The sequence below is a fragment of the Bactrocera dorsalis genome, unplaced genomic scaffold (assembly GCF_023373825.1).
Source record: "Bactrocera dorsalis isolate Fly_Bdor unplaced genomic scaffold, ASM2337382v1 BdCtg161, whole genome shotgun sequence".
NCBI classification, from domain to species: domain Eukaryota; kingdom Metazoa; phylum Arthropoda; class Insecta; order Diptera; family Tephritidae; genus Bactrocera; species Bactrocera dorsalis.
This window is the reverse complement of record NW_026038212.1, coordinates 19,315-44,917: the sequence shown is the minus strand read 5'-3', so window position 1 is coordinate 44,917 and position 25,603 is coordinate 19,315. Positions and strand designations below refer to the sequence as shown.

The 25,603-nt window shown below is 35.2% G+C and overlaps 1 protein-coding gene across 1 annotated transcript in view; it reads left to right on the top strand.

Moving 5' to 3' along the window:
- Nucleotides 1-318: 318 nt before the first annotated feature.
- Nucleotides 319-25,603, top strand: part of LOC105222483 (uncharacterized) — a 30,361-nt gene continuing 5,076 nt past the window's right edge. The window contains exon 1 of the mRNA XM_049461916.1: nucleotides 319-822. The gene's annotated coding sequence lies outside the window, so the exon portion shown is untranslated. The remainder of the gene's footprint in view (nucleotides 823-25,603) is intronic.

Genomic DNA, 25,603 nt, shown 5'->3' with positions numbered 1-25,603 from the left:
CACAAGCTTAGTTAAGTCATTATCTGAAACAACTCGAGCAGACACAGCGAGCGTTGAGAATATCAAGAACCGCACAGCGTTGAGCAAAGATCTTTGCTGCTGACAAGCGTTTTGTTTATACCATATCTGCCAGATCGACGCAAGATCAGCAGCAACAATTGAACAATCGACTGACCGACCGACTAGACGACTAAGTGACTGCCTGACTGAGAGTTCGCGCAATGGCAATAGCAACAATAAAAGCTTTAGCAAACAGTTGAATACATAATAAACAAATTGAAAAGTTTCGCTACACGTACTACACGCCAGCTGCCAACGGAACGCCGAGCTGAAAACGCTCAGTCGTGAATTGAATTACGTTATGAACGGACACAGCGTACTAAAGCGGTTTAGCATTTGAGAAGCGAGTTTCGGAAAACGGTTGCGTTTGTTGATATTCGAAATAGTATTCCTCGTACGAAATAAATTGCGTAAATAAAAGCTGAGGTGTTGAAGGTCGCAACCGATGACTAAATTAGCGCAGATGTTGTTGATCTAAAGCAAATAACACAAAAAAACAAGTCAAGTCTCTTAGAAGCCCAAGTGCGGAAAAGTCAAACGCGCGGTACTCGTATTTTCAAGTTCAGTGCAAACGTGTTGCCGAGGAAATAAATAAATTAGCATTAGCTAAGTGCTTCAATAATATAGTACTGTGCATTTATACGTAAAAAATAACAACAATTCAAATACAGAAAACAAATCGTTGGTGAATTGTGAAAACTAGAAGAGAATCTCAACGAAAAATTGCAAATAAAACCAAGAGCGCAGAAATATAAAGAGGCTGTAAGTGCTAAACAAAAAATAAAATAATTAACAGATAAATAGTAGTCAATAACTCAAAAAAGTCTACTGTACGTATATATGTTAGTGGATTTTCTAAATGATTATGGAATTCAAATAAATCACTATGATTGATACATAGTGCTTATTAAAAAAAGAAACTATAACGTTGTAGTACTTTACGGTATACCGGTATGAAATGAGCGTTTTTGTGAAAATGAAATGATCTTTTGCATATTGCTTCCGGTAGAGCTGATCACCATATGCCTCGACAAGCATTCGATGCGACTCTGCAGTATTTTTATTCAAAACGGAAAAAAACAAATGCTCTCCAACAACACATTTTTATGTTAACGCTAACTTCATACCGTACCTCTAAAAGTTTTGTGCTAAAACTTATGTATTCTCAATGAAAAGAGTCCAAAGTTCTCCAAACCCCAATTGTCCAAACTAAAGGATGATCCATTTCGAGGTTCCCTACTTTTTTAATGAAAAAGCACAAATATTTCAAATTGAATGAGGAATGTTTTCCATCATTCGAAAGAACAGTCTTTGGCATTTATTTTTTGAAGATTGTTTCTTTCAAACGTTGTCCTCGGTTATGACTCCGATGGCACATCCTTTAAGTTCAATTTCCTATAACTCGTTGCAGCATTTCGACTAGTAACTGGTGAATGACACGAGTGAATTGAAGCGGAATTGTCCAGATAGACTTTATGCTTCATATATCCTCACAGGAAAAAGTCTAACGGTGTGATATCACACGATATTGACAGCCAGAAACACACGGAGCTAAATCAGGTGAATACAATGGTTTCGGCACGATATTGGTTGAAAATATGGCGAAGAACTCACGTAGAATCAATGCTGTATGCGACGGTGCCTTATCTGGTGCGAAAGCCAACAGTTGTCGGCCCATAATTGCGGCCTCTTTTAACGAATAACTTCGCGCAAATGACGCATAACACACAAATAGTGTTCCTTGTTGGCAGTTTGGGCGATCAGAAGGAATTCGGAAAGGCACCATATCTCAGTAATCGAAGACAACTGTCAACATAACCTTGAGTTTTGACCGGCTTTGAGTGTTTTTTTCGGCTTCGGCTTACCTTTGTCACCATATTCGGCCGACTAAGCGTCTGTTTTCGAGTCGTAAGAATAGATTTAAGTCTCATCGTCAGTTTCATGTCAATTTATAAGGTCTCCGAAATATCTTTCTGGGTGTTACAAACTTAAAATACCTGTTTAAGGTATAAAAAGTAATGAACTATTCTACTACATACTCGTACATATAAGTCAACTGCTAAATTGTAAGTTCTGAAAATTTTGTGGCAAATACCTATACAATTGGAGATTTGGGAAACCGATAGAAGAAAAATTCAGATTTGCTTATAATGGCTGCCTTCAGCATCAACAACAAAAACATTTGTATTGCTTTCTTATCTTTTGATCAACAAAAGCAACCTTTGTAAACAAAAACATTGCCAGCGGTAGGTAATCAGTACTTTGCAGATCACTGATAAAGATCAATGCGGTTTCGCCAATTCACAGGCGCCGATAACAGAGAAAGCATATTTTTATTGATTGCTTGCAAATTAAATCATTTTATTTTTTTATTTCTAATGATTTTGTGTATATACATCTACATACATATATAAGGTGGCATTATGTAGGTACATGTGTATGTACGTACACGTACATTATATATATTTTGGTATGCGCTCAATGTCAATTGGTATGCATTTGCATGCCTCATCACAAAGATCATTGCATAAACGATCGAACAACTTTTTCAAGTGCAAATTCTCTATTTACAATAAACGATCTAGCCGTTTATGCACTTATTTACATACATACATACATATATAGTGAATACTGGTATTGTATGTGTGATCAGAGAACGTTTTTTTTTTACTGCTTTCCTTTGCTCAGATGAAATCGAAGTGATAAACGATCGCTCGGAAATTGAGTTAACAGGCGTACAGCAGTTGTAAACAGGAGGCGCCACCTTAATTAAAAAAAACCGACGTAACACTATGTAGTATATAAACACGACACAATAACAACACAAACAAGTGAGCGCGTTACTTTTTTCATTTTATTTCCATTTTTTTATTTAAAACGAAACTTTGCATTTGCCTTTTTGTTTGTCACATTTGTTGTTGTTGCCTTTCGGTGTCTAATTTAAATACGCAAATGACAAAAGCAACCAACGCGCAGCCAGTCAAGCCCGGCAAGTAGCCAAACAGTCAGCTGTGCATCGTGTACCCCTCTCCCCCTTCCACCAAAAGGTCGTTCAATCAAGCGCACAACAACAGAAATGACGATCAGCATACACATGTGGAAGGCACGCGACAGACGCCAGCCAACCAATCGGCAGTTAGCCTAAACAACAGCAACAACAATAACCAACAGTAGCTATATTATTTGTGGGGTCTCTCATAAACACCTGTATCACCTATAAGCTGTCACATTGAATCGCCAATGCGATACCCTTGTCATATTAACTTCTAATTGAGCGGATCTCACTAAGCGAAAGTGTTAATAGTGCATTTTTGGGCTACAATAATTTTTGTATATATTTCTTTTACTGTTTTGATTTGCATACTGCGCATACCAACTATACGTACATACGAGCCCTATATACGAGTAGTTCAAGTCACGAATTCCATTCAAAAACGAATGAAGTATCATTTTTATCACTACACATCACACCTACAACGTTTATTTTGTTGTTCCTTAAGTAGTCGAGACCATTTATTACGAAATATTTAAATAATTTCTTTATGACAATAGAAAGTTAACGGTCTAGCCATTATTTTACCCAGCCAATATGGCATTTCATTTACGTAAATAATTTGCCTTCATTGCGGCGCCATTTTTGGGTTAACCACCTGGACGTGTTTAGGATTGCTTAGAGAATTTTTTTATTTATTTCAAAAAAATCTTTAATTCATTTTTATTTTTGACGCCGACGCAAGTTTTGAGCGTTAATAAAACCAAAGAAAATATTTAAATAAAGAATATTATTAAAACATCCAGATAGAGAAAAGACTTACAATTTTGATTTTCTTATTTAATCTGCGAAATAAAGAATAACAAACATTTAAGGAAAAATAATTTACGGATAATTTGAGGTCACGAAAAGGAAGAGGTTGGCGTGACTGAATTTTAATGGGTTAGGAATGGCTTATCTCGACAAAACTACCAGTCCTATAGAAAAAAGTTATGTGGAAAAATTGTAGGTAATGAAAGGATCTTCAACTTTTGAATAAAGATTTTTTTTACATAACCTCAAATTTTAAACTCTAATTTTAAAATGAAAAATTCATATAACCAAATTTTGGGTGTTTTATTTTTTCTTTTCCAAAAAAAAAATCTTTCACGAAATTTTTGAAATTCTTATACCCTAAACATACTGTATTTTTTATGTAAAATATTTATTTTTGCTCCTTATATAGACCTAATATCGGAAAACCCTAAGTTCCAATCAAAAAATCTCAAGCCAAAATAATATTCAAACAGCCAAAAATATCAAATATTTTTAAAAGTCAGTAGGCTTAATGTTTATTATATTATCTTTTGTTTCCGATGGGTCTCAATCTGCTGTGAATTTCTTTTTTTTTTTCAAAAAATATTTACCCAGGTCTATATGCATTTTTGTACATTTTTTTTTGTCCTACACAGGGTTTGTCCGGAAAGTAGGAATTATTTTCTTCCACCGCGAGCATTAGAGCAAAGGTATTCTGTGTAAAACACGGAAAATCTGTATAAATAACGTAATTACAGGTGACAAGTCATGTATCTTTGCGTATGATCCCAAAACAAAGAGGCAATATACCGAGTGGCACACGCCGGCGTCTCCTCGCCCAAAAAAGGGAAGAACGAACAAATTTTCAAAGTGAAAACGATGCTCATTGTCTTTTTTGACATCAAAGGCATCGTCCACCGTGAATTTGTTCCTCCTGGACAAAAGTCCTCAAGAGACTCAAACGAAGGCTCAATCGGGTGCGACAAGACATCGAAGCCGATTGGAAGTTGTAGCACGACAACGCTCCAGCTCACACCGCTGCTACCTAACCAAGACCAGCGTCCCAACGCCTCCGCAGCCGCCCTACAGCCCCTCGGACTTTTTTTTTTGTTTCCTTGCCTGAAAGAGCCAATGAAAAGGGATCCAAGCAGCACACACCTGGACTCTTAATTCTATTCCGGAGAATGCCTTCCGTGACGCCTTCAATGCTTGGAAATCACGCTGCATCGACGCAAAAGGAGCCTATTTTGAAAGTTTTTAAGAATTGTAACGATTGGTTCAATCAATTTTTTTAAATCGACTCAGTGCTATTACTTTCCGAACAAACCCTATTGGGGCCAAGGGAGATTACTTTGAGAGAGACGACATAGATTTTGAACAATAAATTTAGAATTTCAAAATTATGAACAAAGTCTTGCTATTTTTTGCTCATAGTAGTAGATCTCTAATACAATACATTATAGGAAATCATTCAGCGTAAAAAAAAATATTTACCACAGTCAATATTGTGAGATAACTATGTGAGACACCAAGCTAATTAAATTTATATCCGCAATTTAACAAAAATCGTTTTCAACTCGTCATCTGCACACAGCGTAAGGTACTAAATTGGAGTGGGAATATAATCTTATCATAAGTGCTTCATAATTCTAACAAATTGCAAAAGCGAGAATGTCTAAAAGCAATTAGAAGCTGACACGACATTTCTCAAGTGAAAACACACTTTGTAAATGATACTCGTAAATAAAAAGTGTTTCGTTTTTCATTTCATTTGATAATCACATTTTATTCGCTTGTTGCTTGTTCTCAGGGCCATTAAGCCAGCGGAACTAATGGCAAGAGTGTTCAATAAATTAGACATAAATAAGTAAGAGCACAGCAAAGAGAAGTGCGCAAAGTTATTCTACATTGTATGTTAATATATTTGTCATTGTTAAATATAAAAGCATTAAGCAAATTTCTTTTTTTAAAAGATGCTCAAATGTAAGAATGTAAGAGGAACGGCTGTCAACAGTGAAAAGAATTGCGATGAAAGCGGCAAAATAAGATAAAATTCCAAATGCTTGTTTGCGAAGCTTTCAACTTACAAATGAAGCGATATATATGTATACATATATACATATAAAGGGTGTTTTAGTGGCGCACAACTTTCGTTGCAAGTAAAACACAGAGCTGCTATCCCTATAGTAAATCATATACTAAGATGATACATGAATATATAGTATAAATAATGACAATAATAGTTTACGTTCAGTAAATATTCGACTGACTGACTACTCACCTCACTGAATCCAGATGCCCGACGCATAGCGAAAAAATCGAATGAGAACAACGACTTGCTAACTTTGTTGTTGGCACCTTTTTCGGCAGCCGCAAGTTTAAAAAGTTGTTTTACCATTTATTAAAAGTAAAAAAAAAACAATAATCACGCATTCTTTTATTTTCCACTGGTTACTTATTGTGTTTATTTTCTTGCTTTTTGCAAAATAAATTGAGAGAAGCATTCGTGCAAACAGGTTGTGTAAATTTATTGCGCTGCTCCTTTTTCTTTTATGGAAATATTTGTTTAATACAATGTAAATGTTTTCATGCTTACATGGCCATAAAAATTGTGGGTGTACAATGAAGATTTAATCTCGTCGAAATTAAAGATTTACAGTTTTTTATGTTTGTTTTTTTATCCAGCAGCTTGATTTTGAATGCTGCCGGACGTTATGAGGTCAATGCGGTCGTTGGAAAGTTAAATTAGTCTGTAAGCCATTTTTTATTGTTTGAAGCGCAAGGAGAAAGAGTTTTCATGATTAATATTTGATCGGAAAGTAGTCTAGACTCCTTGAACCGTACCGTGAATTTCCTATCAAAACTATAATCGGAAAAGTCAAAAATTGCTTTTTTATGAAGAAAGCAGGCGCTGATCACTTTGGATGAAAATCAAAGCATTGTTCAGCACTGCAAAAGATATCGGTATTATCCATAATCAAAAACCTGTAAGGTTTACGAAATTCCACTACAAGAGCTTTACCCGAAAAATGGGTTGATCTGAAATCATTAACTGACTCTTTAAATATATAGCAGATCTTTCGTAATCCGGCAAAAAACTACATACATATACTTCACCTGATCAGGCAACGACAACAGCAGGTCGTCTGAAAATGTTAGGTAGGTGAGCTCAGACCGTACACGTATCGTACTGGATTCTACTGGATCTTGTTAGAGAACTCGGTCTAAATTTGCAAGGAGACAAATTTAGATTTCTGGCTTATTACCCTGCAAAGAATGGCAGAAATTGAGCGTAATAAAAGCGTAGTCCCGTCCCCCACTACTGTTTAGATAACCAAGCGGCGATTATATAACACTTGAAAAACACTTTTTATGAAAAAATATATATTTCTCCTAAAAAATATATATTTTCTACCATATATACGAGTCTATATGCAAATTATTTTCTTTTTTGTTTTAAGTGCATAAATAATGTTGCAATTCAGTTTTTGTTGTTTCAAAATTATTTGCTCTCAAAATAAATATTCTTTCACTTTCCTTGTTTACTTTCGAAATGAGTCACAATTTTTTAAAAATTTGCATCATCGCTGACACACTTTCTTTGCAAAAAAATTGGCACAAACATGCTTCTCAATTTATCATTTGCACAAATCTGCTGACAAAAAGATCACTTTCATATATTTCGAATAAGAGATAAGTGCAAATATATACTATATACGTACGAGTATATAAGCAAAACTGTCACTCTCACGACGTGAAATAACAACCAAAAAAATCCCAGTATCCAATTTGTACGAAAATAAAGTTCAATGTCGCTGAGAACACTTTGTCTTCATTCAAAAGTGAAATTGAAGGTTAAGTTTATTGAGAGACATTAATACATGAGTACATATGTATGTATGAATGTTTGGAGGCATACATACATATATTTACACACTCATCCCAAAGCGCGTTGAAAGCACAAAGGCGCCCACAGACGGCTATATTAGAACGAGGGTGAAGAAAGATCAGTAGAAAGCATGAAATTTTGCATATACCAAGGTACATTAGTAATTGTATTACATACATTCTACCTACATATGTATATGTATCGATACTGCAAAATTGTGTATGGAGATCGCTCACAAAATCTCACACAATTGGTGGGTGTTGGTATTAAAAATAAATTGGAATAATGTGCCAAATGAATTAATGTATTAAAAAAATTTAGCTTACTGGGTGTTAGAAGCTAAAATTTTGGCGTCACCAGATTTATTATGGCTGAGGGATTTTCGTCGCCGCGAATATGTGACATTCGTTTTTATAAAAATTCTAGGTCGTTGAGGTTGACAAACGCAGAAGGTGAAGCCTGCTTATGGATTTACATAAACAGTCTACAGTGACGCAAATCACTTTATAAACTAAAAAAAGCAAACTTTTTAATTTCAATTTTGAATTGTGTTTTCCTGCTGGTTTTTGCTTGCTAATGACGCTATTATTTTCTTTGTATTATTTCTAAATGTTCTTCAGAATTTTGTTTATGTTTTTGGAAACCTTGACTTCCCACTACACAGTTCAACTTCAGCAACATTTTTTGTGTATTTTTTGTGATGTTATAGTCGAATGTTTTACGACTTGTTTTTTACGGCTGTTGGCGCATTTAATGAATCATTTTGATAGCACTTTTATTATAGAGATGAGTTAAATCGTTGTAGTTTAAATTAGCCAGCTTTGAAAAATAGCGAAAGCTATGAAATATTTCACTTAATTAACCCTTGAATGCTCAAATAAGATTTTTCCTGATTTTATAGATGGTAGTCAATTTTTTTGTTAGACTGGTCTTATAACTATTCGAGAAAAATTGTAGAATCGAACACTGTTTTATGTATTCATAATTTTTTTCCACAGCAGATTTGCTGAAATATTCCACCTTTCAGTATAAGCCTCAAAATATTTCACCTTTCACAACAACTTTCACTTTACTTTATTCATAGAACATGAACAGGGTATACTAAGTTTGCCACAACATTTATAACACCCAATCGTTGGAGATCCTATAAAGTATATAACGAACTTAGGGCTGTTTTCTCAACATCTGCTTAGCATCCATCTGCCAGTTAAGTTCTGGTTAAGTAAGGACTATACGGAAGACGATTCAACAAATCGATGTTTTGAGTGCTCAAAAATGCAGCTGTTTCAGTCGATTTGTGAGAGCTTGCATTGTCGTGGTGAACCGTTTTCGGTGGTTATTTTTCCTGATTTCTTGAAAGATAACATCAACAACAGTTGTTTTTCACAAATGGTTTTTTGAGCGATTATTGAATATTTGCTAGTCCCACAGGTCACATAACGATCTTGCAATATGAGATTGCGCACAGCATCAATCGTTTCCGGAGCAACAATTGACTTTGAGCAACCTTCCCGAAATTCGTCTTCGAGTGATCTGCGACCTCGATATAATTTACCATACCATCGATGAACGCTGGAGTTGATGGAGTTTCATTGCCAAAAATATAATTAAGTTCATCTATACACTCTCGTCTATCCACGTCGAAAGTTGTAAAAAATAGACACGCGAAATTTTTTCGATTTAATTCCTTTTTTTGGGCGAGAAGATTATTTTAAGTACATAAGTGCAAACAACACAAATAGGTAGCGCTCGTTTGTCAAAACGTGCTGAGTATGTACACCATCAAAAATGTCAGATTTTACCATAAAATAGTTCCAGGTTGCAAAATTAGTGTTGACAATTCCCGAAATATAGTTATACAAAAGTCGTCATTTAGAGTCTTTATTGGTCTACTTTTGAAGCATATCTATTGAAAAACCCGTTAAAAGTCAATCTACGTATCGGACTAATATAACACATAGCCTCCCTACAAACTGGCAGGCTCATGTTCTTGTATGGATAAATTAAGTTTTTTCTTTATTAACTAATTTTTTATTCTTAACTTAATATTTTTCCAAAAAGGTATAAATTATGAGTATATATTTAAATTTTTCGTTCAAAATTCTGTTATTTATGGATCTTCAAAAGTCAAAGTCCACTTGATCATCAAAAGGTTAAATATGAAATTAGTTTAAATTTATGACTCTATAAAATATTGACTAGGCAGACATAAATTACAATTTGCTTTTATCTTATTTTTTTACAAAATTTTGAATTTTCTTTCATTGAAAATGTTTGCCTTCATGGAAACTAAAGTGAAAAGATATTTTTAATAAAGGAAAACTAAAAAAAATTGCACTTTATTTTTAGCACAAATTGTTGTTCCACACATACACATGACATGTTTTCTTTTGGCCGAAATAATGGCACATTCGCCTAAATTTCTGAAAATTTTAACAGAATTCTTCATAGCAACCATATATTATAAGTAATTTGTTTGTATTTCGTTTGCCAAATTCTTATTCTTGACACAAAAGCGCCAAAAAAAGTGGTTGAGAAAAACTAATGAGTTGAAATTTATGTTTTGAGGCGGAATAAACAAAGAATAGAATTCAGTTTGTACCAAAAACTAACTACCGTTAACGTCTATATTTTTAAATTAGTGTTAAATGAGTGTTCTACAAACTAAAGAGTTCAGGTGATCGCTCATCTGATCATAAGTGCTAAAGAAAGTTTTAATAAAGCAACAAATTGGAGAAGAGAGAAAGTTTATTGTCTATACTCTAGAAAACTCATTTAAAAGCAATTTATTAAACAAACAAATTTTCTTGTTAAACGAGTATAAATAAATATTTCCACGTTTGCTTTTTGCACCAGCATTTCTAAATACTTCTATATTTAAATCACTTTACTGCTGGTACAAAGTACTCGTACAATTATATATGCTCTATTTACCTGGGTAATACGACACTTGCTGGAAACCACTTCCGTTGACAGAAACGTGTTACCACCAACGTTGTGCACAAAGCCCGTACAGACAGACATGTGGTACTAAATCAAATACAACAAAAACTTGTTTGTACTTTCCGTAACACTTTGCGGTGGAAAAATTAACACCAACAACATGATGACGTTTTTGGCTTTGTTTGCTGAGCGGAAAAAAAAATAAAATAATAAGCCAAAAACAAAAACAATTTTGTTACAAACAAAGGCTGTACATAAATTACCTTTGCACTCGAAGCGAGATTGTCCACATAGACTTTAGACTTTACAAATCCCCAAAGACAAAAGTCTAACCTTGTGATATCATACGATCTTGGTGGCCAATTGACCGGCGCAAAACGTGTAAATATCTGCTCGCCGAAGTGTTTTCGCAATAAATCCATTGATTAATGCGATGTGTGGGAAGTGGCGCCATCTTGTTGAAACGAGCTTCAATTTCAGGCATAAAATGGTCGGTTATCATGGCGTGATAACGGTCGCCATTGACTGTTACGCTCTCACCAGCATAATTTTGGAAAAAGTATGAACCGATGATTCCACCGGCCCACAAACCACACCAAACCGATGTTTTCTCTAGATGAAATGGCAGTTTTTGCATCTCTCCGGGTTGCTTTTCGTCCCAAATGCGGCAATTTTACTTATTTACATGCGCCTAGTTTCATACGTCAGTACGAGTTCTCTCAGCTACGGCTGCTATATTTTCTTCAGTGCGTGCTGGACGTGATCTATTCGGTCGGATATTATCCAATAATGAATGGGTCTTAAGATGGCTTGCCAATAGTACAGCGTTTGGAAGTTTTCCAAGATTATTACGCAAATTCACGTTCTCCTATGGTCCAAAATTGTCGCTATTGGGGTGAGTCAAATGTTCGCGAGGTTCAGAAAAGGCAATTGGATTTCCAAACATTTACGGTTTGTTGCGAATTGTGGTTTAGTGAGATCATCGGTCCTTATTTCTTTCAAAATGGAAAGCAAATGAACGATGTTTACCGACTTTTTTCTCTGAAGTTGATAGAATCGACTACAACGATCTCTATTTCCAACAAGACTGTGCGCCGCGTCATGTTCACGCATAAACCGAGACACATTGCGTGCGAAGTTTGGCGATTCGTCAATTTAGAGAACTATCCCAGTCAAATGACCGCTACGATCATGCGATTTGAACCCCTCTATATTTTATTCTCTTGTGGTAGGTTTAGGGCAAACAAGCACAAAGACAATATTCGGTACACTATGCCCGAAATTACATCTGAAATGCTGCAACGGGCCATCGAGAATTGCTGTAAATGGGTGGGATTATGCAAACGGAGTTGTAGTGGACATTTTGTTCAAATGGTAAATGGCATAAAATTAAATTTTTTTGAATGAATTGAGCTCTGAATAGTTTCGTATTCACAATATTGTCCAATCCTGGGATCCAGCCACTTTTTCCAATCCTCAGACCTCAACGAATGCTTTCAGGAAAAAATTGCCTTGGGTAAGATCTATTTAGAAGCAAAAGACCTAACGTACAACAAATATGATTATAAAAAGTTGAAGGAATACAAAAATACTATAAATTATTTTCGCTATTTTTTAGTCATCACTATTTGTATTTTCTCTTTTTTTAGTTTCTTTTCAGACACTTTTATATTGTCAGGTGTCAAGTGTACATTTACAAGTATTTACATACATATGTATGAGTGTGTTTGTGTCCCCACGCGTGTGATAATTGCGTTAGACGCACCATTTCCAACGACGCACTGTGGCCTTTTATTTCAAGTACTTTTCTGTTTTTTTGCTTTGTGTGGCTATGAATGTCTATCAATCACATTTACATACATATCTACATATTCTATTGACATATGTATGTATGCCTGTGTGAGCACATTTGTTTACAGTCAACGCACCTTTTTTACGAACGCGCGGCCAACAAATCTAGCGGTCATTGACAAGTGTACGCAGTCGACGACATTCGACAGATGTAGAGACGTTCAAACATACATACACATATACATGTACCTAGGTATATGTTTGTTTCACAGTTTCAGCTGTCCGTTTTCATAGTTTACCGGTGCTTTAGTTTGACATTTGCGTGAATGTGTCTATTTTTGTTGACTGAATTTTACGGTCAATTCAATTGGACATTTTCACCACGGAAGTGTTGCGTATAAAACACTACTATATTATTTACAATATATTGTATGTATATTCTATACACAATGGCGCATGTGTCAGCAAATTATCTATCTTTACACTTTATATGTTTATGTGAATATATTTCAAACTAAACTTTAATGGAAATTATTTGTAGCTCAAGAGCTTTATTTCAGTTATTGTGCGTCCTAATAGCTTTATAATGATTTCTGTGTACATTCATGCAAAATTAAATATTCATCAGAAGTGTAGGATTCAAATAATACTTCGTACATTCAAACATAAATTTATTTATATTATTGTATGTAGCTGACTACTTTTCGGTGGCGCCACAGTCGTACTCGCAGCCGGCCAACCACATTCATTAACAGCCAACTCAATAACCGGTCAAGCATAGCTTACCTTTCATGGTGATTGCTGCAGAAATACCGGCGTTTATATTAAAGTTTTCGAAAAAAGTGTGAATATATTCAATATTTATGATTATATATTAAAATTGTAGTTGCTTGTTTACCTTTTGTTTTTGTGCCTATCGATATACAATATATAGTATATATGTATGTATGTAGGTATTTGTACAAATATTAATTTTAGCATCTATCTGTTTCAACTGCTAGATTTCTGGAATTCATGTTTTAGCCACATGTGTAAGTTGTCTTGCCTAAATCGAGTATGGCTTCCAAACTAGCTGAATGATCTCATCGATTTGAAAGATTTTTAATTTTGAGGCAATATTTGTAAAATACCAAACAATTTTGCATAAATTTTGTTCATTTAAACAAGTATTGCTATTTTTAGAAAAACATGACTCTTTTAATGTAAAAGCTTTTATAAAAATAATCCATTAACAAATAAATAAAATGTGTGTGTGAAACCTCCTTGCACCTCTAAAGGTATTTTACAATAATTTGTATACTCTTGAAACCTGCAGAGTGTAATATGTAGCTATGGTAATTCTGCGAAATTCTCCTCACCATCAATTGCATTCCTGAAAACTTGGATCATTGCGTCACAGAGGCCACTCGAGGCTCTCTAATCACTTGCCGAAGAGGGGTAAGCGAATGGGGAGAAGTCGGTCTAGAAAGGAAGATTGGAGAAGGACTTTTTTATTAATCTTATCTTAGGCTATCGGATCACTATATTGTTTTTAGGCAAAAGTGCTATCAAGCTGCCGGTAGACGTACAATGTTTGTCCGGAAAGTAGTAGGACTAATTTTCTTCCGCCGCGACTGTACTTCGGAGCGTGTGCGCACCGACTGGATTCGGTAGAGGGCGTTCCTAGTTGATGAACGTTTCCCGCAAAGTGTTTCTGTGAGTGGTGCAAGCCGAAAATGCATCGTTCGTTAGAGTAGAGATACGCGATTAAATTCTGTGTGAATCTCGGTTCAATCGGATCCGACAAGACATCGCAGCCAATTGGAAGTTGCAGGACGACAATGCCCCGGCTCACACCGCCTTTTTTGTGAACAGCTACCTAACCAAAGCCGGCATCCCAACGCTTCCGCAGTCGCCCTACGGCTCAGATGTGAGAGATTTAAAGATTGGAGTCGCTACGTTCTCCACTCTGTTCCCTTTCTACAAGAAACGCTGTAGTGATCGTATTCGATTTCAAAATTTGAGAAAATGTTTATTACAATGTATACTATACGACAGCGCAACAAAAAAAATCGATTTTTCGAAGATTTCACCCTGACACGATCCCTTAAAATGCTCCCCACAGCTAATTCACATAAAATTATAAATTCATATTTACATATATACGTACATATATACAAGCATTTTCAGAAATTAGGCATAAATGTATGTAGGTATATCCTGCTACCTAATCCCCTTTATGTATACTGTGTTTCAGTCAAGTTATCTGATTGTACTCGTATGTACGCTGCGTATGAGCGACATTTAAGCGGTTAGTACATGGGTTTCATCGAATAAAAAAACTGCATTTTTCAACGAATTCTTTTTCATAAAAAAAACTAAATATTTTATTCGATTTTTTATTGTTACAAACATACACTATTAACAAAGAAATTTTGAAATTTTCGGAAAAAAATATTATATGTACTCGTATATGTAATAATTATTAGCAAAAAATTATCCTTCACCATACCCACAACAACTTGCAATCTTATTTTTTTCGCATTAATTGACTTTTCAGTAATTTACTTGTAGAAATCATTGACCATAAATGCACACAACTCTAAGTGAATGCACACATGTCGAGCATCAAAGCCTAAAATGCGCTACGGCAGAGTGGAGACTAAGCGGTTTTGATTAAGCTAACAAGCGATCGATCGATCTGACCGATTGTTGTTGTGTTGTTGTGTGCATGGCTTTGAAGTTTGCCGCTTGAATGCATTAATTGATTTCCACTTGAAGACAATTACAGTAGCCACAAACACGCCGCCATATACACTTACACACATACATATGTACAAATATACATGTATGGTAAGAGCGAGCGCAAAGCCGAAAGTGCATATGAGTGTTTAAAGATTCGAAGTAAACGCAGGAAAATTCTATAAATTCTGCCACATTGCATACCAACAAATACATACGTACACACATATGTACATACATATGCACTATTGTAATGTTCCGTGGCCAAGTTTTTGGTCTCTCTTGTCTTGGGCTTTGCACATTTTCTTTAAAACGTGCGCTCATGCGTGTACTCATTGTTTACAAACACGTAGAATGCTCCAATTCAATTAAAATTCACATGACGTAATTGGTAAGCAACAGACATGTGCGTCGAACTACTGTAGGGTAGGTTATGAAGGTAACTTTGAAATGTATATGTACATGTTAATATATATAAATATATTTGTATATGTATATTCACGCAATACATATATACATATGTACATACATATATTTGTATGCTCTCACATACGCATTTAATATAATTTCTTTCCATATGTACATATGTCTGTACGTAAATGCTCCACATTTGACTCTTTTGGTTTTTTTGCAAAATATTATTGAAGGTATTAATTCAATACACGTTCAATATGTTTACACAATTCAATTTTGCCTACAAGAGGTTTGATTGCATCATTATTTTGCAAAGAAAAAGTTGTGTAACTTAGTCATAAAATGTATTAAGTCATAGCTACTCATATTCATCGATCATGACAGTAGCTAATTATGTAATAATACACGCCAATAATATTTAATTTGGTTTTAGAACTTTGTGGTTTGATCAGCAGTTAATAATGCACCTACTCATTTTCGACGGAACGGATACTCACTTACAGTAGCCGCTTATATTTATATTTACCTCGTTGCAAAATTGCAAACGAACACTGCGATCAACGATGATCAGCCTGACAAGCTGAGTTGATTTAGCCATCTTTGTCCGTCCATGTGTATATCGCGGACTAGTGCCTCAGTTTTTGAGATGTTGGGCTGACATTTGCATACGTCCTTTTCTTTTCACAAAGCTGTCCATTTGTCGAAACAGCCGAAATCCCCAATAGGTGTAATACACTTAATCCAACGATTTCAAAAACTTTTCATACGCACTTTTTGGAATAGTCTTCAGCTCATTCACTAATTTTGTTTTCTCCCTTCGATCGACTGAAAACAGATTCCACGATTCTAGTTTGGAGAAGATAAAAAAATTATACGGAGACAAATTTGGCCAATACAGTGGTCGATGGATGGTATTCATTGCGTTTTTGGCTTTAAAATCGGTCACAATCGCGACTCGATGCAAAAAAAATCGGCTTTAACGAGACGAGTAGAGGATTCGAACAGACTCGCGAGAGATGTCGGGGTCTCTGGTCTCTTGCCTAATAATTTTTATGCACCATATCCTTCACTTTTTTTAATATTTTCATCGGGTAAAGATGTCGAGGGTCATCTAGAACAATTCATATCATCAACGACCTATCAACCGTCTTTGAAGGCTTTATGCCAATCATAGGCTGATGTTTTTGATAAAACTGAATCAGCGTAAGCCTTCTCCATTATACAAGATTGAAGTTGACCGTGGGAGAATATTGTCTTTATTGATATTATTATTCATACTCATTTTCTGGCTTTGGGTGCTTATACCAACGTTTATGATATTCACACTTCTGGTTTATTCTACCAACCAATTAGTCTCTTTCTACTGGCATTCCAAACCTTGCCCGCAATTGCCAGGTTCTTTACCAAAACATAAATCGATACCACATCCAATACACAGAGTACTTGATGCCTTTAACTAGGTTCGCTTGAGGTTTTCACACTCAAGCTACTCAAAGAACTTTTTATCCTTGCTCCTAAGTGTAAAGGCATCACAGCTAAATCAATTATGCAACGCAATCGAAATCAATAGGAGTAATCACAACGTGTCATAACGCATCGTAAAATCATAAAATCATAAATTTGACCACTAGTTTAAAAAATTTGTTGTTGGATTGCTTACTAAAATAAGTTTACGCAAATACAACTTTCGGATCGTTATAACTAATAACTTTATGAGACTATGTGAAACCCTTAAATATATACATAAATATATATTCAAAGACTTGGGCAGCTCGGTAAGTCAATGTAGGCAAGAGAGTTTAGGAAAACGAATCAACGAACGAATCAGGTAAAATTTACTGAGCCAAAATTTTGGCGATTTTTAGTGAATTTAAACCCAATGACATCTCATTTATCTCAAAAATCTGTTAACTTCAATTTCAGTTCTTTCACACGCCTTACTTTTTCATTATTTCGTCACTGCAAGCCGCTCTCATCTGCAAATTTTATTACTTTTATCGCTCGATCTGCTACTTATACTTTTACACAGGAGCCAAAGACGCATTATATTTAAATTTTTAATGAATTCTTTCTCCAGCCGGTAACTGAAAATCAATTAAACTTATCAAATATTTGTGATATTCTCTCTCCACTGTACACTTACATATAAGTATGTGCATATGTACATATGTCCACCCACATTAGTACTGAATGTGAGGAGATCAATTTCATTTTTCACTAGATGCGCGTCATTGATTTTTATGCGATTTATGCAAATTTCGCTGGAGCTACAGCCCACGCTTGAGATTCTTCGAAAGCTTTATGATATTTTCAAATAAACAACTTACAAGAAATATTTTATTTATTACGTGTTTTTTTGATGCCGTTGAAAATGACGTGACACATACCTACGAGCATGATTGTCAGCTACCTAGGCAGTCAGGTCTTTCACCCACGCAAAGCGTGAAATTTCAGCTAATTTAGTAGTTTTGCTCAGTCAACTATTCTTTGTTTATCATATTCTGTTGTTTTCTGAATGAATGATTGTTAACACATTGTTTTGTGCATTTGCAGTATTTTTTTTTTTTTTAGTGAAGATTTCCTCAAAACTAAGAAAACGCAAAGAAGCAAGAAATCACCAAAAGAAAAAATAAAGTTAAAATTTATGAATAAATAAAAATTATTTCCGTTTAAGCTCGCCTTTGTGTGTATGTAATTACAATTTGATCATGGTGCTATATAACGGGTGATCCAAGTAGAGGCACTTTTTCAGTATTGTTTGGCATTTCATCATGAAAAGATTTACGTTTGAGTAACGTTTACAAATCATTCAAATTTATTACGAAAATTCAGGTTCTGTAAGGAATGTGTTTCGCACACTTCACTCAACTTATGGTAATCGAGCGACTGAGCGCACTATTCGTAACAACATCACCCATCTTGAGACTACCTTTAAAACTTTCTTATTGCATATCCGATTAACATTACCTTCGTTTAGGCTACTTTCGCTCTCACAATATCCTATTGTAGCTCAAATGAGTCCATAATAGGCTCTGATCATAAAGGATTTCTAGAGCCCTTCCACATAATATTACAATACTCTGACAATCTTGGAAATAAAACCGTCTTGAACGTTGATTCTTTAGCAGAACAAGTTGAATAAAGACTAAATTTAATTGCCGGGTCTCCCTTAGCATTCATGTTGCGGAAAGTCGGTTGCAATTCCAGACATGCTGGACATATATGTATGTATGTAAGTATTTTAGATATATAAAAAATACTCACTGGATTGATGGCTCTATCGCTCTGACCTGATCCTGAAAATAAGACCATGGGTATGTCAAGGTCAAGGTCGACGTTGTTTGGCACAAACTTTATCAGGATTTGTAACCATAAATGAAATTAGCTGTGTCTCTAGCCCTGTTAGACAGAGTCTTGCCACCTTTTGGATGTTTTTCGAGGTTTCTTCTCATATTTGAGTGGATTGTCTTCGTGTTTTCCGTCGAATATATGAGTATAAAATTTTTCATCTGACAAGAAATACTTGCAATTTTATCTAAAGTTACGATATCGTCTACCGATAATACCCACAGTCGGTGTTTTTTGTAACTTTTGCCTCGATCTGGTTTTAAACCCTCGACCTTCCATTCCTGAGATTTTCAAATGTGTTTTTACCCGCCTAAAACTAAACAAAGTAATAACAAGCCCATCAAGACGGTTTATTAATTCAACGACCTTCCTAATTTTATTTATTTTTTCCGACAATCACGCAACACGTGTCCGAAATGTAGCATTTTTTAGAAAATATGCCTAAATTCTTCAAGTTAACATTTCGTTTAATTAATATTGTATACAAATTCAGATACACACACATACATTTAAGTTATGCAGAATGAAAATTGCGTAAAATCTTCTTGAATCTTCAAATAAAAAACCGTATAAACAAAAATAATTAAAAAGCAAAAATATAAACTTACATAATTCACTCTAATTTACATGTATAAATGGAAATGTTCCAAATCTAAATGCAAATCTAAACTAACAAATATGTATTTGTATACATTTTTCTATCAAAAATGGAAATGTGGGTGAGTATTATGAACACGCCTGACAACCGCCGGCCAGCTGGAAAAATATCACAGCCCAGTGTGAATTTCAACGACCCAGTCAACAGCAGCCACAATGCGGCTAGAAAACCTTGTAACAGTTCTCAAGTGTTTATATATAGTATATGTAAATACACTGCAAGAATGTATACTAGAATATTAATTTAATTATAATATGTTTACCCAAGAATGAAAGAAATTACGATTACGACAGTTTTTCTCGGCATATTTTTTGGGGCCTTCTGCCGAGGCATCATATACGAAATAAGCACTTATTATGAAAGTTGGGTAGTTTATGTTTCTTAGAAGTACCATTCTAAAACTTACACAATGTAAGTTATTCGGGTTACCGCTCCCCGTAAATAACAGACAGCGATTAATCGAACAATCCTTTATACTTATCTCAAATTAGTAATGATTTTCATTCTCCATGGTTTCCGCCTTGATACAAATCGAATAAAATCACATAAACCAGCAACCAAGCAAAGTCAAATTTAAAATTAATATTTTTAATCAGATTAAATCTCAATGAAGAATTATGATTGAAATAATTCAGCTAAATTGAAATGTAAGAAAATAATAGCCGACAGTTCTTTATAGTCTTTGGGACAATTCCCATACATTTTTTTCATAAAATGGAAGGATCTCTCCGAGCTGTTCGATACCAAACGAGGTTTCAGACTAGAAGTCGCAGTATCGTGCGACTTCTTCATTCTATTGTTGCAGAAAATATTCGAGCTGCAGAGCTTAATCGAGTAGAAGTAAAGTCCTCTCGACAAACAAAGATCAAATTCTATAAGTCACTCATCATCCCCGTCTTGCAATATGGTGGAGAAGGATGGATGATGACAACATCTGATCAGTCGGCGCTACGAGTTTTCGAAACAAAGGTTCTGCAGAAGATTTATGGTTCTTTGCATTGGCAACGAGGAATACAGCAGTGAAGGGAACAGCGAATTAAGATACAGTGGCTGCACTAGCTAAGCCATGTTGTCCGAATGGATGAAAACACTCCAGCTCTGAGAGTATTCGACGCCGTACCCGCCGGGGGAAGCAGACGAAGTGGAAACCTCAACTGCTTTGGAAATACCTGGTGGAAGAACGATTGGGGCGCTGTTGCAAACTCGGCTACAACCGCTTAAGCAGTGTCTACGCCAATAAAGAAGAAGAAGAATAAAAAATTCAATAGAAATCGCCATTGCAGCCTTTAATATGAAGGCTTGAGTTGAATTTTATAAGGCTCTGGGTTCAAATCTTCACAATTTCATTAATTCTTAAATCGATAAACATTCCAATTATTCCAGCGGACTATTCCTAGAGGGTATTTATTTAACATTTTCTTACATACATACTTGTATGTACATATTTTGTGTTCATTAGCTTCTTTTTTTCTGCAATCAGCTCGTTTGAACGGCCTAAGCAATTGGCGTCGGTGGCAATTAGTTCATTAACTCACTAGCGTCTAGCTGGGCCCGGGGATGTTGGCTGGGCAAATGTTGTTAGTGTTGGCACCATTAATTTGTTGTTGTATACTATACCACTTTTTTTGCTAATTGTATTTATTCGCTAAATTGGCCAGATGCACGATAAATCAGTCGCAAAACAAAAAATCTTCATCGATTTTGCGAACTAGAAGCGGATCTGCGCAGCTGTTATCTGGAGCGCGCCCGATCGATAAAACCACGCATCTTTATTTCTACATAACTTTACTATAAATGTGTACGAGTATGTGTTGTTGTAAATACAGCTATATACGTATACCCATCTAAGAGTGCGTACTTAATTTATGGCACTGTTTGTTTGGATCGCATATCGGGCATTTTGCTTGATCTTCTGCTTATTATCTTGCTTTTGTTTTTACTTGGTCTTCTTACCTTATAAAGTGTGTTAATTCTGATTTGCGCATTAATGTTGCTGAGGTGTGGCCGTCACAAAGTGCTCCACACATCACTTCTGCGGTAGCGAAATGTAAAATAACTGAAAACTGTTGGGTGGGGTTGTGTTTACTGTAAATAAATCTTTTTTTTGGTAAAGCTCTAAAAATCTCTAATTATAACAGCGAAACCCATTCGACAAGAAAAAATTCCAGTGTGTTTGTAACCAGAATAGGCTCCTCTTGAAATGAAGAATGATGTCTTGTTGACAAAAAAACTTTAGGTTTATGCGGAAACATATGAAGTGGGTTTTTTAAAACGACGCTACAAAAGTAGACCGATAGGAACAGCAAACGACGCTATATTCTTTCCTCCTCTTTTGAAATTTTTCTTCAGTAAGGCTTGGCATTTCGTCATGTAAAGATATACGATCCAACAACGAGTCGAAATTATTAAAATTTACTCGCGAAATTCGGAGTCAGTAGCCTTAACTTTAAGAGCGCTACGTCCAATTTATGATCGTCATAATCGTCCTACCAGATCAACAATTGAGCGCCTAGAGGAGAACTTTTAATCCACAGTCACAGTACAAAAAATTCTCATGTCAGTGAAACAAAGAAGTGACCGTAGTGACGAGAATATTGCTGCCGCTAGCGCATCAATTGAGAAAGACCCAAATCAGATTCTTGCACGTCGTTCTGAAGCGTTGGGCATCTCTATGACGTCCTTATGGTAAATTTCGCGAAAAGATCTCAGCTTACATCCTTGCAAGATCAAATTGACACAAGAACTGAAGTCGCTTGACCACCAGAATTGTCGTATGTTTTTGAATTGGGCTGAGCAGCAACTGGAAAATTATTGGGATTTTTTTTTCGAAAAATCATATTCAACGATGAGTCTCATTTCTGGCTGATTGACATTGTCAATAAGCATAATATGCTTTATTGGTTTGACAGAAATCCACACGTCCATCATGAGTCACCATCGCTTCCCGAAAAAGTTACGGTTTGGTGTGGTTTATCCGCCGGCGGCGTCATTTGGCCGTACTTCTTCCCTAATACCAAGACCGGCACGTTACTATGAATGGGAATCGTTACCGCTCAATGATAACCGAATATTGCCCGAATTGGATGGTATGGACTTGGACAATACCTTACCGGACGACGCCACCAGCCACATAGCAAGTGTCGCAATCGATGTATTGAAAACCAAGTTTGGTGAACGTGTTAACTCACGACAACCTCGGTCGTGCGACTTGACATAGTTATACTATTTTCTGTGGAACTACGTAAAGTCTATGGTCTGTGGGAACAAGACAGCGACGATTAATAAACTTTTTCCCAATATCGAACGTGAAGGTGCAGCAGTATCGGCCGATTTTTGCTTGAAAACCATCGAAAATTGGGTTCAGCGTCTGGATTTCTGCATACGTGTCCGTAAATTCATCAAATGTACTTTCACAAGGATAAAGAATTTCATTAATATCCCAAACCGATTTTGTTTCAATTTTGTAAAAACTTTTGTGGCGTTATTACTGAAAACCCCATCACATATACTCTCCATATTATAACTTACCACTTTTTGATCTGATTTGACAGCCCAAAAAATTACCAAAATTTTGGGTAATATTCAATAATAATATATTATTTGTTAAAAAACGCCGCAATTCTAATCTTTTTTTCTATCATAGGTCGTTGTGCGGACAATTTGACTAGAAGGCAAGAAATCTGCAGCAGAAATTTTTTAGAGCCTTCGACGATCGCGTATGACTCAAATAATATATAATTTATTTTCTACAAAAATGTTGACATTTATTTGTCATTAATCTTTAGATTATTCTGAGATGTGGACTATTTGACCCAGCGATCGTAAAATTTCGGACACTGGTTTGGTGATAATGAAAAGACAATTGCATATTTAATGAATAAAAATTCAAATTGAATTTTCTCTAAGTACATACAAGTACATTTTCTGCTAAGTACATACATACACACCTATGCGTTCATAAGTGTTCAATATACATATATACATGCATATGTATGTATTATTGTACATATGTATATATATATATATTTCACTTTCTCATAGCGCTTGATCGCTGTCAAAGTCATGCACTTGAGTGCAAATCGTCTGAAAAGTCAACTGCCTTGTACAAATATGTTTGAACAGGCAAATACTTTTTTCATTTTTTTTTTAATTAGTTGTTGTATTTTTTAAATATTTGTTTTTTTTTTTATTTTTTGTAATTGAAATAAACTTTTGAACATAAGCGTTTATCCAGATGTTTAGCTGGTCTTCATTGTTCGTCATCACTAAAGCCTGCCTTACGCTAAAGCGCTTGACATTCGTGTATTTTACTTTATGTCCATACATACTTATACCCACTGATCGTATGCAAATACAAGTAGTAATACTTGGAAATGTTCGTACGCCTCTGGGCACTACTAGCAGTGGCACGTTGCGCGATTAGTTTGAATTTATTGTCTCTCATAAATATCAACAAACAAACGCGAAAAATATTACTACGCGGACAGCTTGTTGATTTTGTGCACTTTTTCTGATAGTTACTAAATTGAAAGTTAGTACGTTTGATCAAATATTGGGTAGTCGAAAAAGTCTTTTCGTATTTTGTCAATAGTTGTCGTTGTAGTCGTATATCTCTAGTGCTATCAATCACATTGTTTCATGACATATAGTGTTGGAAAGGTGATATTTTAAGCTTCATTTAACCAAATACCAAGGGGAGCTCGTTTGAATAAAAGGTACAGCTGCTCAAAAATGAGTGAAAATAATGAAGAAATTCGCTATATTTCGAAATGATACATATTTGGTTATTTATTTATTAGTATAAACATAAAAAAATAAGTTGAAATTTGTTTAGAAATACGAAAAGACTATTTCGACTACCCAACAAATGAACACCGTGACAAACTGTGTCGATTTGGCTCATGTACGTCTGTCTGTAAATACGCGAATTAGCCTCAACTTTTTTAGATATCGATCCGAAAATTTTCACACATCCTTTTCTCTCTACGAAGCCACTTATTCGACGAAACCATGTACTGCCGCTGCCTTATCCGGCTGTCTTTGTAATAAAATGCTGTACAAGGCGCTTACCAGCTTCTGACGTATGACATGTAATTGAAAGCGTGCATTTGATGTTGCCTTAATGGAATTTTGAACGTTGCAGTCAACAATTTGAATGCCGTCAGTAAAACTGTACATTCAAGAGCAACTAACAAAGCGGTGCTTTGTCATTAAATGGTTATTTATTATTGGTCTCAACAAACGGATACAGTAAATTGGGTGATATTTACTTAATAACTCGGCCTGTGTTGTCTAATAGCTGACGAATGATGTGCGAATAATGAAAATATGTGGGAATAGTATAATAATTGTAGAAATTGTTATTGCATTTTGTCATATTCTTGTTTATTTATCTTTTGCTTTTATCTGCATCCTGCAACGGATATTCCGTCATCGCGTGAGCACACGTTAATTTGCATCGAAATCAAGTGCGATCTATGAATCACTCGACGAAAAAAACATGTGATGGAAATAGCTTTCGCACACTTCATGCATACGACGAGCCTCCACACCTCACACTTCACTTATGAAGCCAAGTTCACCTGCTTATAATTGAAAAGAAATATTGTATTTTTATAAATTATCAATTTTTTTATTTCTTCATTGTGCTTACGTAATTCCTTGGATATTTATAGATCTAGCAAGCTGCAAACAGAAATGTAGAAATTTATAAAAGCTGATATACCTTTGCATTTTGCTTCCACTTTTATATGTATATGGTTAAAGTGGGTGTACACTATGGCTACTAAATATAAATGGAAAAATTTTTGTTTTATGTTCAAAGCTGCATCCCTATAAACGTGATACCGTTATTAAAGGTGAATTTATGAGACTTCGTACAGAATTTAGCGAAACTTTTTTCCATTTTTACTTTACAATAATGTGGTCTGATAACTACTTTTTTTTTAAATTTTATCCTTTATAAAGAAGAACATGTCAGTGGCATTATTGA